General features: G+C 40.7%; 1 long non-coding RNA gene across 1 annotated transcript; it reads left to right on the forward strand.

The window, feature by feature from the left end:
• Positions 1 to 283: 283 nt before the first annotated feature.
• Positions 284 to 11,256, forward strand: LOC139687918 (uncharacterized). Its single transcript, XR_011700691.1, has 3 exons — positions 284 to 390; positions 3,910 to 4,068; positions 10,798 to 11,256. It is a non-coding gene; the product is annotated as an uncharacterized lncRNA (long non-coding RNA).
• The last annotated feature ends 1,562 nt before the right edge of the window (positions 11,257 to 12,818 follow it).

Raw genomic sequence — 12,818 nt, forward strand, 5'->3', positions numbered from 1 at the left:
GGGGATGGGATATTGTCCAGGGGTGAGAGCACGTCTTGTTATGTGCACCATCGAATTCAAAAGCGCGACGCGCGGACGTGAGATAATGACATTGAGAAGGCGGAGGAGGAATTGGCACACCGCTGACCTACGCAAAAGCGGAAGTCGGTGGATTCACTTAGAGGAAGTCGCAAGTAAAGAGGAGGAGGAGGATACAGCGATACGTTATCGTACGTTTACGCTAGGTAATAGAGCAGGAAACCGAGGACATGGAAAATTCTAGCCGCAAAGAGAGAGGGAGAGGGTTGTAAATCAGTGAGAGGATTGTCATGGACTGGAGAGTACTGCATTGCCTAGTTACAATGCTCGCATTATCTCTGGTCGTCGGAGAATTCGCAGGTTCACCTCAAGGTGAGTTTTAGCGTAGTCTTTTCCGATAACCCTGTGCTTTTATCAGTGCATAAATGTTTCATTGGGATTTATTTAAGTTCGTTTATACTTGGGCATCGATTGCTTTTGGTCGGATGGGCGAACGTTTTAGTTAGTCAGTCAGCCGAGGAGTTACAACCATTACTGAGGGCAATCAGTGGGATAGAGGGGTGGAGATGAAAAAAAGGCAAAGAGGAAAGAGTTGATGGCAAATACGTTGGATATTAAGAAAAGCCTCGTCAAAACTTTGATATATAGTAGAGCGTAGGTTTGTACGGCGCGGAAACATGGCCACTGAAGCAGGAGGATAGATGTAGATTGCAGGCTTTTGAAATGTGGGTGTGGAGAAGGATGGAGAAAGTGAAGTTGAAAGAAAAAAGAAAGGAAAGAAAATGAGGAAGTGCTGGGTGTGGTGGGAGAGGAGATAGGGGAGGACGCTAGGCAGGTGAGATAGGGGTAGGGAAAGGATAGGCATGTTGGACGGAATGGAAGGAGGTTAGAGGTATGCGGAATTGAAGAAGGGTTTATTATTTTGTAAGGTGGCAGGTTGTATCTTGCTATTCTAAGCTAAGAAATGAAGCTGCGCGTAATTTATCTCCATCCAAAACCTACCTTAAACGATAGATTACCAAATAATTATAAGAAAACTTTAGGCCGTGTTTTTTATTTATTTTCGAATTCTTCAAATGAATAATCATTAGTCATTATAGCTGCTGAAAGACAGACTGCTCTTCCTTAAGAAATATCTCCTCCAGAAGTATCGTCCAGCGGCCAATGTCATCATCTGCTTATCCAACGGCATTATTAAGCGGTGGATGATGTCCATAAACTGTTGGTACTTACAGGATCAAGCATGGATTCCGATGAATCGGGTGTGGTAGATGACTTAGGTAGTTCCCCTGCAAGTGCCTTCCAATATGACGGCCTAGCACTGGACAAAAGGTGGTGACCGGTCGTTTACCCACCCACTTCACCCACACCAATGCCTTGGTCCAAGCGGGGCTTGGATAGAATAACCGCTACGTACAACGGTCGGAATGCACTCGGAAAATCCTCGACTCGGAAGAAAAGGAACGTCGGACGAAACGTCCGCCCGGCCCTGGAGATCAGACCTGATGTCGAATTAGGGAATGTGAAAACTGGCGAGAATCGAGACATAAATTAGGATCGCAAGTGGTATAGCTGACCCTATATGGCGGGGTCTAGCAAACAAAATGTAAGGGAGAAACTTTCGCCTTGCTCCATTCAAATTTTGCGTAGCCATTCGTATCTCTTAGATTAATCTGATACGAATTTCATTCCTAATGATTTTCACCATCTCGGATTTCCGTAGTGAGGAAATAATGAGTATAAGTTTGAGGAGACACCAAAAAATTTAAGTCAATGACATCATGCCCACAAAAGAAATATTATTCAAGACAAATTCCAAAGAAACTGCGGGAGATGCCGCAACAGTAACTTTTAACGGAGTCATCCGCTAATGTGCATTTTAATGCAACAATTTCAGAGCGTAAAAATCATTCGCCTTGACTGGGACTCGAACCCAGATCCAGAGGACGCCTCGGTAGCTTAAGTGGCTAAAGCACTCGACCGGATATTGAGGGATCTGGGTTCGAGTCCCAGTCAAGGCGAATGATTTTTACGCTCTGAAATTGTTGCATTATTCAAGACATTAAAAATTATGTATGTCGAGGGGTTGACACCAAGAAGAAAGTTATCTCCACTGATGATCTTCTTGAGATTCGATGACAGATAAGGAGGAGGCGGTTGTGATGGTCATAGCTTCGAAATTCATATTCTGTGAGATTAGAGGGTAGGCACTCTTTCCAGCGGTACACTAAGTTCGCGGGAAAGTACACGAAAACGTCGCGGAAAATATTCGAAAACATGCTAACAGATTCCGTATTCCGAAAATAAGTTTCTTCTAATAATTCGCTGGTTAGGGCGAAAATAGCTAATCTCATCTGACAGTTAAAGAAGTTCTAGGATGGGATAGGGTGTAAAGAAATTGCCATACCCGAAACAACGCCATCTTGTTTTTCTGGAATGATAAACATTCCGCATCATTGCCATGGATACAACAGGGAAAATCTGTAATCAAATCAATTTGGGTTTGAAAAAATTGAATGTGATTCAAATCAGCTGTAAGGATCTTGAAGAAGAACTGAAGGATGGGAGAGCCTACTCAATTATTTCTTCATGATCATTATGATCTTTCTCCCTTAAAAAAATTGCGGATTTTCTTCATATGAAAATTATTTTAGACCTCGAATCGATTCAAATCGAATGAGAAGAGAAAAATTTTCAACTTTTTTTATATGCATCTTTAATGCTTTCTTACTTCATTCCAAGTTGGCTTTAAATATGTGACTCACATGTTTTTCATGGCAAAAATTGGTTACCTGAGATAGAACGATGAAGTTATTTGGCGCGTAAAAGCATTTAAGAAACATCTCTCGGATTCCTAGCGTCTTTGCTTTTACCTTCGATCCATTCCCCAGGACAGTCCTACCCATCGATGTGTCCTATAATTTTACGTATACTCATTTATTCAACACGCAATCAAAATTGTGAGTACAAGAATCTGGTTACAACGATACAAACGTAAAATGGAAGCCAAAATAAACAAAGGAGTGAGACAAGGATGAAATCTCTCGCCAGCAATATTCAACATATACCTGGAAGAGGCAATAAAAGAAACAAGAATTGGATATTAAAGGAGTCAAGGTAAATGGAGAGGAAATCAACATACTCCGGTTTGCAGATGATATCGCAGTAGTGGCGGAAACGCGAGAGGATCTGCAAGCAACTGCAAGTAAGTGCTATGGACCAAGTACTGAGGGAATATACTACGAACATAAGCAAGAAGAAAACTAAAATTCATGTGTGCGGAAGAGAGAAACTGAATGCAGATATCACCATTCGAGGGGTGAAACTAGAGCTAAATGCTGAATGAAATTAATTTTTTAAGAATTCCGAAATTTCGCCTCAATTCAAAATAAATTTAAATTTTATGGGGTTCATTTTCACGAAATATATGCTCGGAAAAAAAAGAAAAAAATCAATGAATGTTTTGCTAGAGAGCATTATTCAACAAAATTTTACAATTCTTTTAAACACTCCTCAGATTTGTTACCGTTGACCAGTTACAATGTTTATATAGCACACGCAATAGTTTTGTTGATCTCTCAACGTCTATATGAGATAGAATATCAATCAGAAAGAACTAAACACGAAAAAATGTGGAGCTCCTATCTGAAGCGTTTCCTCGTTAGACGGCATCAGAGAGACAAGATCGTAACACTTTGGTGTCCGAATCGTCCGGAGAGATTCGTTGACGTGAACTCACGTGAAAGGGAGATAGTAAGTCACTAAAAGCCTTTGGCTCAGAATGTGTCTCTTGAAATATTTTGTCGAACGCGGGATTTAAATAAATTTCTCACTCGTATGCCAAGGACATGTTTTGCTCAGTGCCTGGGATGCTTTTCTCCATTTGTACAGCAATTGGTGGCGTTCGCTGTGGTTCGATAACTTGCCAGCCGGGACAACGGTGCTTACGTCGACCGACGACCTGCAATCGCTCCCTTACTCCGTGCCCGCCAAAGCAGTATTGTGAACCTTTGGCGGTATGGAGCTACATTTACACGTAAGAGCCGTAAGGTAAGTAAGACATCGTATATCACCAAACATGCTTATCAAATTCGGCAAGGTTTGAATGGGTTATAGGTAATCGCCGAAAGCAAAAATTGCAGAAATAAGGGTCGAGTTTATTTTACACCACATGGGCATCACGTTTAATGATGAAGTTTATTTTTCTTGACAATTGGATTCCGATGACCCGTTTGGTTTTCTGTTGGTTTTCCTAATTTTTCCAAAAATTCCTCGTCTCTTATTGTCGACTCGAACACGATTTAAAAAGAAATGAAAAATAAAACTTATAAGTATAGGCGTTCCAAGACTTTCTTTGCAGTTTCGTTAGTAGGAAGTCCTCTAAATCCAAGGCATAAAATCTAATATCCTGATGATTGTTAAATAAATCAGTGACCGGACTCATTTCGTCCAGGCGAACAGGGCGAGGACAAGCCGTCTCTGACACGTCTGGTGAGTGGCCTGGGCTTTTATTGACGCAAGTGTGATACCAAAATGCTATTGCGCTGAGAAAAACAGTGCAAATCGTCATGCGCGACTTTGATTGGCATTCATGGGAGTTCAATGTAAGCTGAGATTGAACCAAGGACCTTTCGCTCGTCTGGACCGCACAAGTTGGCAAACTATTCATATAGAGCGTATTTGTTATAAACATTTTCTAAGAATAATAATATATTAATTTAGACTAATCGTTATCCGTGTGGTCAGTATCAATAGGTATGAATTTCGTGTATTGTACAACTTGCGTAGTTGATCACGATAAATTATCGACATCAAACTTCGGCAATTGCATAATTTGGAAAATTCTTCGAGAATGAGACCAGATTCGATTGACATTACGTAGAACAGACGCTTGTAATCACATTTTGCACCTCCACTTGTGCCTTTCTGTTAATTTTCTCATTAATTTTATTCGAGATACCTGCGTTCGTTCGTAAAAGGGCCTTTGTTTACTTTACGGTCGGTGAATCATTGCAGCCATTTTGCTTTCAATCATTGTTAATTGAGCTTATGAGCCCAATGCGTATTTCGTCTCATGGTGAGTTCAGCCCCAGTTTTCTTTTTCGCTGCTTTTGTGTAGAGCCCTGCGCGCATTCGTCCTTCGACTGACTAAACCGATGGCGTTGATTCCCGCCCGAGTGATTCGTCTCCGTCATTCGGTCGGGCGTCGAACTCACGGCTGGCACATGACTCGCGCACGGCACAGCGTGTTCGCGACGGCCACGTTTGGTCCGAAGGTCTCTTCAAATGAGCCGGCCTTCCGTCGCTTCCCGTCAAGACAAGACGGGTTCTTTGCGGTGCCTCCTTGCACGGCCACGGTCGTGCGCCTTCCTTCCTCGCGGATTCGCCAGACGGGCCTCGCCAGACGGGCCTCGCCTCCGGTCACCTTCGGGTTTTCCCCCGCGTCGATGAGCTATCGTTCTCCGCATTTAATATTTAGTGACTCCCGGAACGGTCGCTCATTAGAGCGGTGGCCACTGGAATGAGGGCGTCAGGTTATCAAAGATGGAATCAGCATAACGAATCGACCCTCTTGTGGAGAATGCGCAACTTTCTTTCGCGAAGAAGAGAGTTGTCCCATTAATTGGAACCTCGCACAGGAAAATATGACACCGTGATTTGATTCAAGAAAGTGAACAAGGCCGGGCATTACACTTGAGGGTTGTACATTCCTGAGGGAGAGAGATGTTTTTTAAATCTCTGATCCTCTCTCGCGAGTTTCATTTTGACGATTTTTCATCCATCTCGTTGTATTTGCATTAAAAGGAAATATTATACTTATAATAAAAGGTTATTTTTTCGTGGACTTTGATTACGACTCAGTCGTGTTACATGATTTTAATGAGAATAATTTTCCTTTAAATTTTTGCAAACATTTATCTAATGCAGGCCTGTAAATACAATCACTGCTACATGTAGCATTTTCTACTATACCGAGCTATTGCGCTAAGTAATATGATTAGCATTATACTTGTTTCGTATTTCTAACTCGTAGTTGTAGTTTTAGGGGAGGCGACCGACAGCTGAGGTCATTTTGGTCATTAGTAATGGATGGGAAAGGAGGAAGGGTGGAGAGGAACCTGGAGTCGGCATTAGCCTACTCTTGTCGAAAGGCGTCAAGGGGTCACGCGCAGTTTAAAGTCCCATCCGACGGATGGCGCACTCACTCAAAGTGCTCTCCATAAAGCACCTCAAGCAAAAGCAAGGTAGGGCTCGGGATACCCGTGAAAAATATCTGCCTTCCCTAGGATTCCGAACTGGGCCCCGATTGGGGCCGATTGGGGCCCTCTCAGTGGGAAGCCAGTACGTTAGCCATCGCACCATCTCGATCTCCAACTGACTACGTAAATTACATATGCACCACGGGTTGAAATAATTCTCAGACAAAAATTTCGTAGTGTTCATGGCTGATTAAGTTAAATTTTTCATAAGATATAAGAAATATTTTATACTTTTAAAGTTGATATATACTTTTACAGTTTCGTCGATGAAAATCAGTTTGCCCAATGAGAGAGAGAAAAAAATATATGCATATGCGATATATATATATATATATATATATATATATATATATATATATATATATATATATATATATATATATATATATATATATATAGTGGGCAAACTGATTTTCGTCGACGCAACTTTAAAAGCATATTTGGGGAAATTCTTGAGGGAGAGCACCTGATCTCCGCTGATGAGCACTTCGCGGTCGAACAGGTGACGAAAGCGAGATTAGGCCTCGTCGAGAGAATCCGAACAGGACCGCGAGGAAGTGAAAGTTTTTTGAACGCTGTCCGTCTGGGTGCGGCCCGATGGAAACTTTTCTCTCGACTTCCTTGCTTCGTTCGCCATTGGTGAGGACGGCTCTTGTGTACCATGCACGAACAAAGCGAGCAATGAGGCGAAGGAACGTTTTAATCGCCACCCTGATCCTCGCGCGCTTCGGCCATGCATACATCAATTTTCCGAGTGGCGAAACCTCCTCGAACGATAACGGTGAGTTTTTTTTTCATTCATCTAAATGTTTTTTTTTCGCCGATAGGATGTTTTCCTTATTGGACCTTTCGTTCATTATCTTACGAGCAACGCCACACAGTACTGACCACCCATATCCTTTGTATCTTGCGACGATGCGGTGTGTCGGTGATTTTCTCGGAGAAATTTCAAACTCTTTGTTTTCAGTAATGCATTCAACCCGAAGCAAGCGAATGACGACAGATGATCACGATATTTATCTCAAATTTCCGTGAGAATGCGTGATTTAGTAGTTAAAGTTCGTACTTGGAAGTGTATTATTCATTCTCATTCGATTTGGGGCCGACGGATGTCGCAGAATGGTTCTGCGGGGCGGTCTTCTCCTTTGAAAGCAGATCACTGTGCAAGGGCTACAGCAATGCACGCATTTCACTCGCTACCCTATCGTTCGTCAAGTTCCCTAATTCTTTGAACCCCTTGGCTTTGCATTAGCTTTGTTCGACTTCGTTCTTCGTATATATTTACGTTTTTTTCTTTCCACTTTTCTCATCCTTTAAATTTTCTATCATGCCTCGTTGAATATCTTTCATTATTTTTTTTCGCGAATTGTTCTCTGCAGTTCTTCCGTACCGTTAATCCTTTAGCAAACTAATTAACCTCAGAATATACCCAAATTAATGCTTCTCATCCATTATAAGGTGCCTTTTAAAGCTTTCCTAATCGCGCAGTCTTCTTAATAAAGTCCCCCGGCGATGAACTTAGTCCGATGTCCTCGAAGAACATAGTCCGAGGACCAGCTTACATTAATTATTCCCATTTTTTTTCTTTTCAGCTTTCTTAACATCCATCACTGCTTGTATTTTTCCCCGTTGCATCTAATATATGTCTGTCAACCGCTGTTCAAAGGCTTGGAGAAGTGATATTTCCGATAAAGATGTTTACTACAAATGTTTTCAACAACATAGGCTGATGCCAATGTTTTTGGGATTATGATTATCAACAAGTCAGATACGTACATTTTAAGTCGCATTCCATTCCACGTCTTTGCTCTGTGTTGTGAACATTTTAGACTTCATATGTTCATCCACACGTCGATCAAATGACGCATAAAAGCTGCTGAGACATCTAGAAGATTCTGTGAAGTGATTCGTGCTACATTATACTGTTCCATCCCAAATGCATTCTTCTCAAGTTCTCTTCTGTCAAGGCCAACTAAACCTCGTCTCGTCTCTATCACTCCACCATTCGTTTCAATGCCTTTCGAGACCTGTGCTACTTTTACCACGCCTAACACTTGATACGCTGTCTTCCTCTCCGTCCGTGTTATTTTCTCAAAACTTCTTCGCACCCAAAACCCTTCCGCCTAATCTCATCATGCACACGCGCGCTCCATATCAAATTCTTCGCAGTTCGGATGGGTCGGCGACGCTCCCACTCCATCGCCTTTCCCTAGTGCCACTCTTCAAATGGGCCGTGGTAATCACAGCTGCACTCAATACCCGAATGAGCAGGTGCCGCTACAATCCTCCTAACAGATCAAAATATCTTTGCATTCGACCCAGCAGGACGTGGGGATCCCATCCTATGCCGGTCATCTTATTTTGATTATTTGGAATCGTGGCTAGACGTAGCTATTTCGAGTGCCACAGACCCATTTCCTCTCCCAATAGCTTTAAAAATCAGTACATGTAGGTCAAAGCTCAGTCGTAATTCAATAAAAATCATAAACCATAAATACAAAAATCAAACTGAAGGTCGGTTTGGTGATAGTAGAGTTCACCCAGTACTAAGCCCGACGGCGTGTGAAATTCACACATCAGGTTAGGGGGGGCCAGTTCCTTAATACACTGTGCCGGTTATGGTTTCCCAGGAACACCTGGTACCCAAAAAATCACATAGCTTGGGTGGAGCTGCAGGTGCCCAGAGTGCCTTGCCTGTGAACCGTGAACCGAACCCGGGCCCCTCCAGTCAGCAGTCCAACGTTCTACCCCCTGGACTACCGCGACCTACTCGTAATTCTGTAGAGTACTTATATTTGTTTGTTCATAAATCGATTGCATTTGAAACATTGAATTAGTGCATTGATTCTTTTCATTCATTGAATTTAAAAAGTACGTGTACTAGAGCTTCTGCAATATTTACGACTGTTTGAATTTTTTAAAAAATAATACATTACTACTGAAAATTTTGAGATATTTTTTGAAAGTGCTCATAATTTTTGTATTAGAAACAGATACTTCATCTCATAATTCACAACACATTAACGGGAGGTATAATAAAGTATTGTGGAAAAATACCCGGTTTATTCATTCAGTGATCATGATAAGACGCCAAGGAAATTCTTAAGATTGATTATGGGGATATGATTGAGATACTTCCTTCCTTTGCGGTAGTGCCTTTAACGCGACATCATGCCTTTTGCAGAATATAATATGTAATAATGTATGACGTATTCCAGAAGAAAGAATATGCGACTTATCCGACACGTCTCATACTGCAATAGTTCACCCAGTGGATGGATAAAATAGGTCTGGTATTTAACGCAGTAGTTCACGTATTTATGAAATGTTTTAGAAGATGGGGGCAAATTATTGAGGACCTTTGAGGAAAAATTGCGTGAAGACTAGTGAAAACTTAAATATGAAGCTTAACATAGCAGAGCTCCGGAACATGGTCGTTGAAACATAACGATAAGTTTAGGCTTTTGGATGCGGGAAAGATGAAATGGTTCTAAGTAAGAACAAACGAAGAAGTTCGGTGCATAGTAGGAAAGGAGGGAAGGTCATTGCGAGTAATTCAAATTAGGCAGAACAAATACATGTTAATTTGGGCAGCAGTATATAGCTGGAGATTTTTATGGAAGCAATCATTTTGGAAATGCAAGACATGAGGGGCGTTGAGCAATGGGCATTCTGAACGGAATGAAGGGTGACACGAAGTCGTGTTTTAGTGGGTTCGAGGGATTGTTTATTGTGATGTAGGTTTTTAAGTGTTTATTAAGTGTCGTGTTAAGTGGGGCTTAGAGATGTGGCATTGCATATGTAGTGGGTCCATCTAAAACCTATTTTGACTGGCAGACTACTCTTGATAGTAACAATAGTAACAATTTTTCTGGTTGATTGGGAAACTGATGTTGATGAGATGGGAATTTTCTTTTTTTTTTAGAGAATGGTGTTTGCAAGTTTCCTATGAGTGTGTTTTTAAGCTGACTGATTTCATTAATTATCTTTTGTGATATTGATTGGATTTGAGATGCCTTATTATTTTTACCCAAGGCAAGTTTGATTGTAAATACTTGGGACTTTTGTGCAACCTGAAATTGTCTATCTGCATATGCGAGTTTTAAAAATAAAAATAATTTTGAAAATCATCTCTTTGAGACCACTTCACCGAGATGCCTTTACAGCCGACTCACTGATGATTAGACGCAGCGTGTTTTCTTGTATTATCGATTGATTCCTAAACTACAACCGGTCTAGAGTCCAGCAAAGATCTATACGACGCCATCGAAAGTCAGGAAACTCAAGCCACACCGACATGTCTATAATTCAATATTTCCTCACACACTCGTATATTTTATTTATGCTGTTCCGATCCAATTTAAAGAACTATATATTATTGATCATTATTGAGATTATTCCAACAGAGTTTGTTCTCTAAGTTCTATTGTTGACGAATGCTGTTTATTATTATTATCATCCGATGATTTACGCATACTGTAATTTCGTGCTTTATTTAATGACACTATAACAATTGCAGGTTTTGGCGCGGACTGCGGCGGAGCTCAGTGCAGTCTCAACCAGAGGTGCGCCCAGATCCAGGCGGACTGTTTGACGCAGCCTTCCCCGCCGTCGTACGGGTGTGAAAATTCAAAGAGATAGTGACAAATTGGAGAAAAAATGAAATTAATTATTCCTTCTTTCGGCCCATTATTTTACGTGCTATGAGGGGAGTCGGTCATCATTCCTGTTGCAACAATGGTAATCCGATGTCGATGATTTATTAGACCTCTTTCTAAACCTGGAATTAACCCCTCTGCTGCTGTAAATAATGGACTATTGCAGATGTCTCAAATGAAGAAGATACTATCACATTCTAGAAGGAGCTCCAGTAAAAAGAAATCCGGGAACCATCTTTCACAAAAGACAGTTTAACGGAGTTCTAGACCATTATTGTGTCCTGTTTTTTGTGTTTTGTTATGTCCATGGTCTGTTAATAATAAACTTAATCATTATGCTTTTAGAATATTTTGATATATTTTTTCTTCATAAATTATCGAAGTGCGAACCTAGCTTCTGTGGATGAGAAGCTATTCTATGTGTTCAAGACCGAGTACTTCAATCATTAGAAATTATTCTAACCGTGAGTTTACAAAAAGTGGATCAGTTGCACGCTGATCACCAAAAAGTTGTGAAACCATAGCTGGACAATTAGCAGAGAAGCCATTGATTCGAGGACGAAGAATGTTAAAAAACCTTACTCTCAAAAACACAAAAATTCTTTCCAAAGCAGTTTTAAATTGAAAACCTAAAAAAGATGTCGGCTTATTTAAGGTTTTTGATATCTGCCAGCTAAGATCTCGTAAGAAGTAGACAACTTTGCACGGAAATCCCCAATTAAATGGATAGTAATTTAACTATGCTCCGGCTGCCTTAATCATATCAAAATTTTTAGTCTTCATATCAATTAATATTTAATCAAAATCTTATCATGAACTGTCATATAACTTAGGGAATTTCATTTTAGCAAAATTTAATATGTAAATCTTTATTGTAGAAACAGAATGGTAGTAAATTATTCATTAAAGACAAAATGTAGAGAGTAAAATGTGGATTATCTTAAGTAGGGATGATTTATAGAGTCACCTATAAACAAGCACATCCCTGTGTGCTTACTGCGCGAAAGAATATTTTCAAGTGAGGCGATGACCAATTGGCCATTTTAGGAAGGCACATACAAACAAGACAGAAAAGACATCAACATTTTTTCAGTCACTTCGTGACAGAGTGCTAAATCGCCCAACACTTTCTAGTATGTTGTGTAATGCCTCAAAACACATCACTAATGGTTTTCGTGCATCATACAATATTTCACTATTAATTGCCAAATCTGGAAAGCCGCATACAATTGGTGAAGAACTCATCTTACCGGCAGTAAGTGAAGTCCTGAGTACTGCTCTGCTTAAACCGCCATGTGATACAATAAAAATGATTCCCCTAATTTCAAATTTAAATAATTCCACTTCATTTCAACTTCCAATAGATGAAATGGCTGAGAATGCGGAAGACATACGTATCCTCCTGAGAACAACAGAATTTGCATTACCATTGGACGAGCCAACTTGGTCAGGTAATGAATCTTGGGTTCTGACTTACGTACGCTTTATTAAAGATGAAAATCTACCTTAAGATTAGTTGTTTGCCGGGCAATTAGAAACTGACACTAAAGGGGAGTCAATATGTCGTACCGTAGAGCAGTTCTTCAGGGATAAAAAAAATTCCACTTTCTGACATACTTGCTGTTGCGACAGACGGAGCTCCGTCAATGACTGGCTGTCGCCGTGGTTGTATTGCATACTTGAGAGAATATCAACCAAATGGTTTTGCAATTCATTGTGTGATTCACCGACATTATCTGGTGGCAAAAATACTGAGTGATCGCCTTGACAAGTCCTTAAACATTGTAATTACAGTGGTTAAATAAATCAAAGCCCATGCTCTTAATGAACGACTCTTTCGAGAGTTGTGTGATGAGAACGACGGAGGTTTCAAACGTTTGTT

The sequence above is a fragment of the Hetaerina americana genome, unplaced genomic scaffold (genome assembly GCF_022747635.1).
Source record: "Hetaerina americana unplaced genomic scaffold, ioHetAmer1.1.p SCAF_2, whole genome shotgun sequence".
NCBI classification, from domain to species: Eukaryota; Metazoa; Arthropoda; class Insecta; order Odonata; family Calopterygidae; genus Hetaerina; species Hetaerina americana.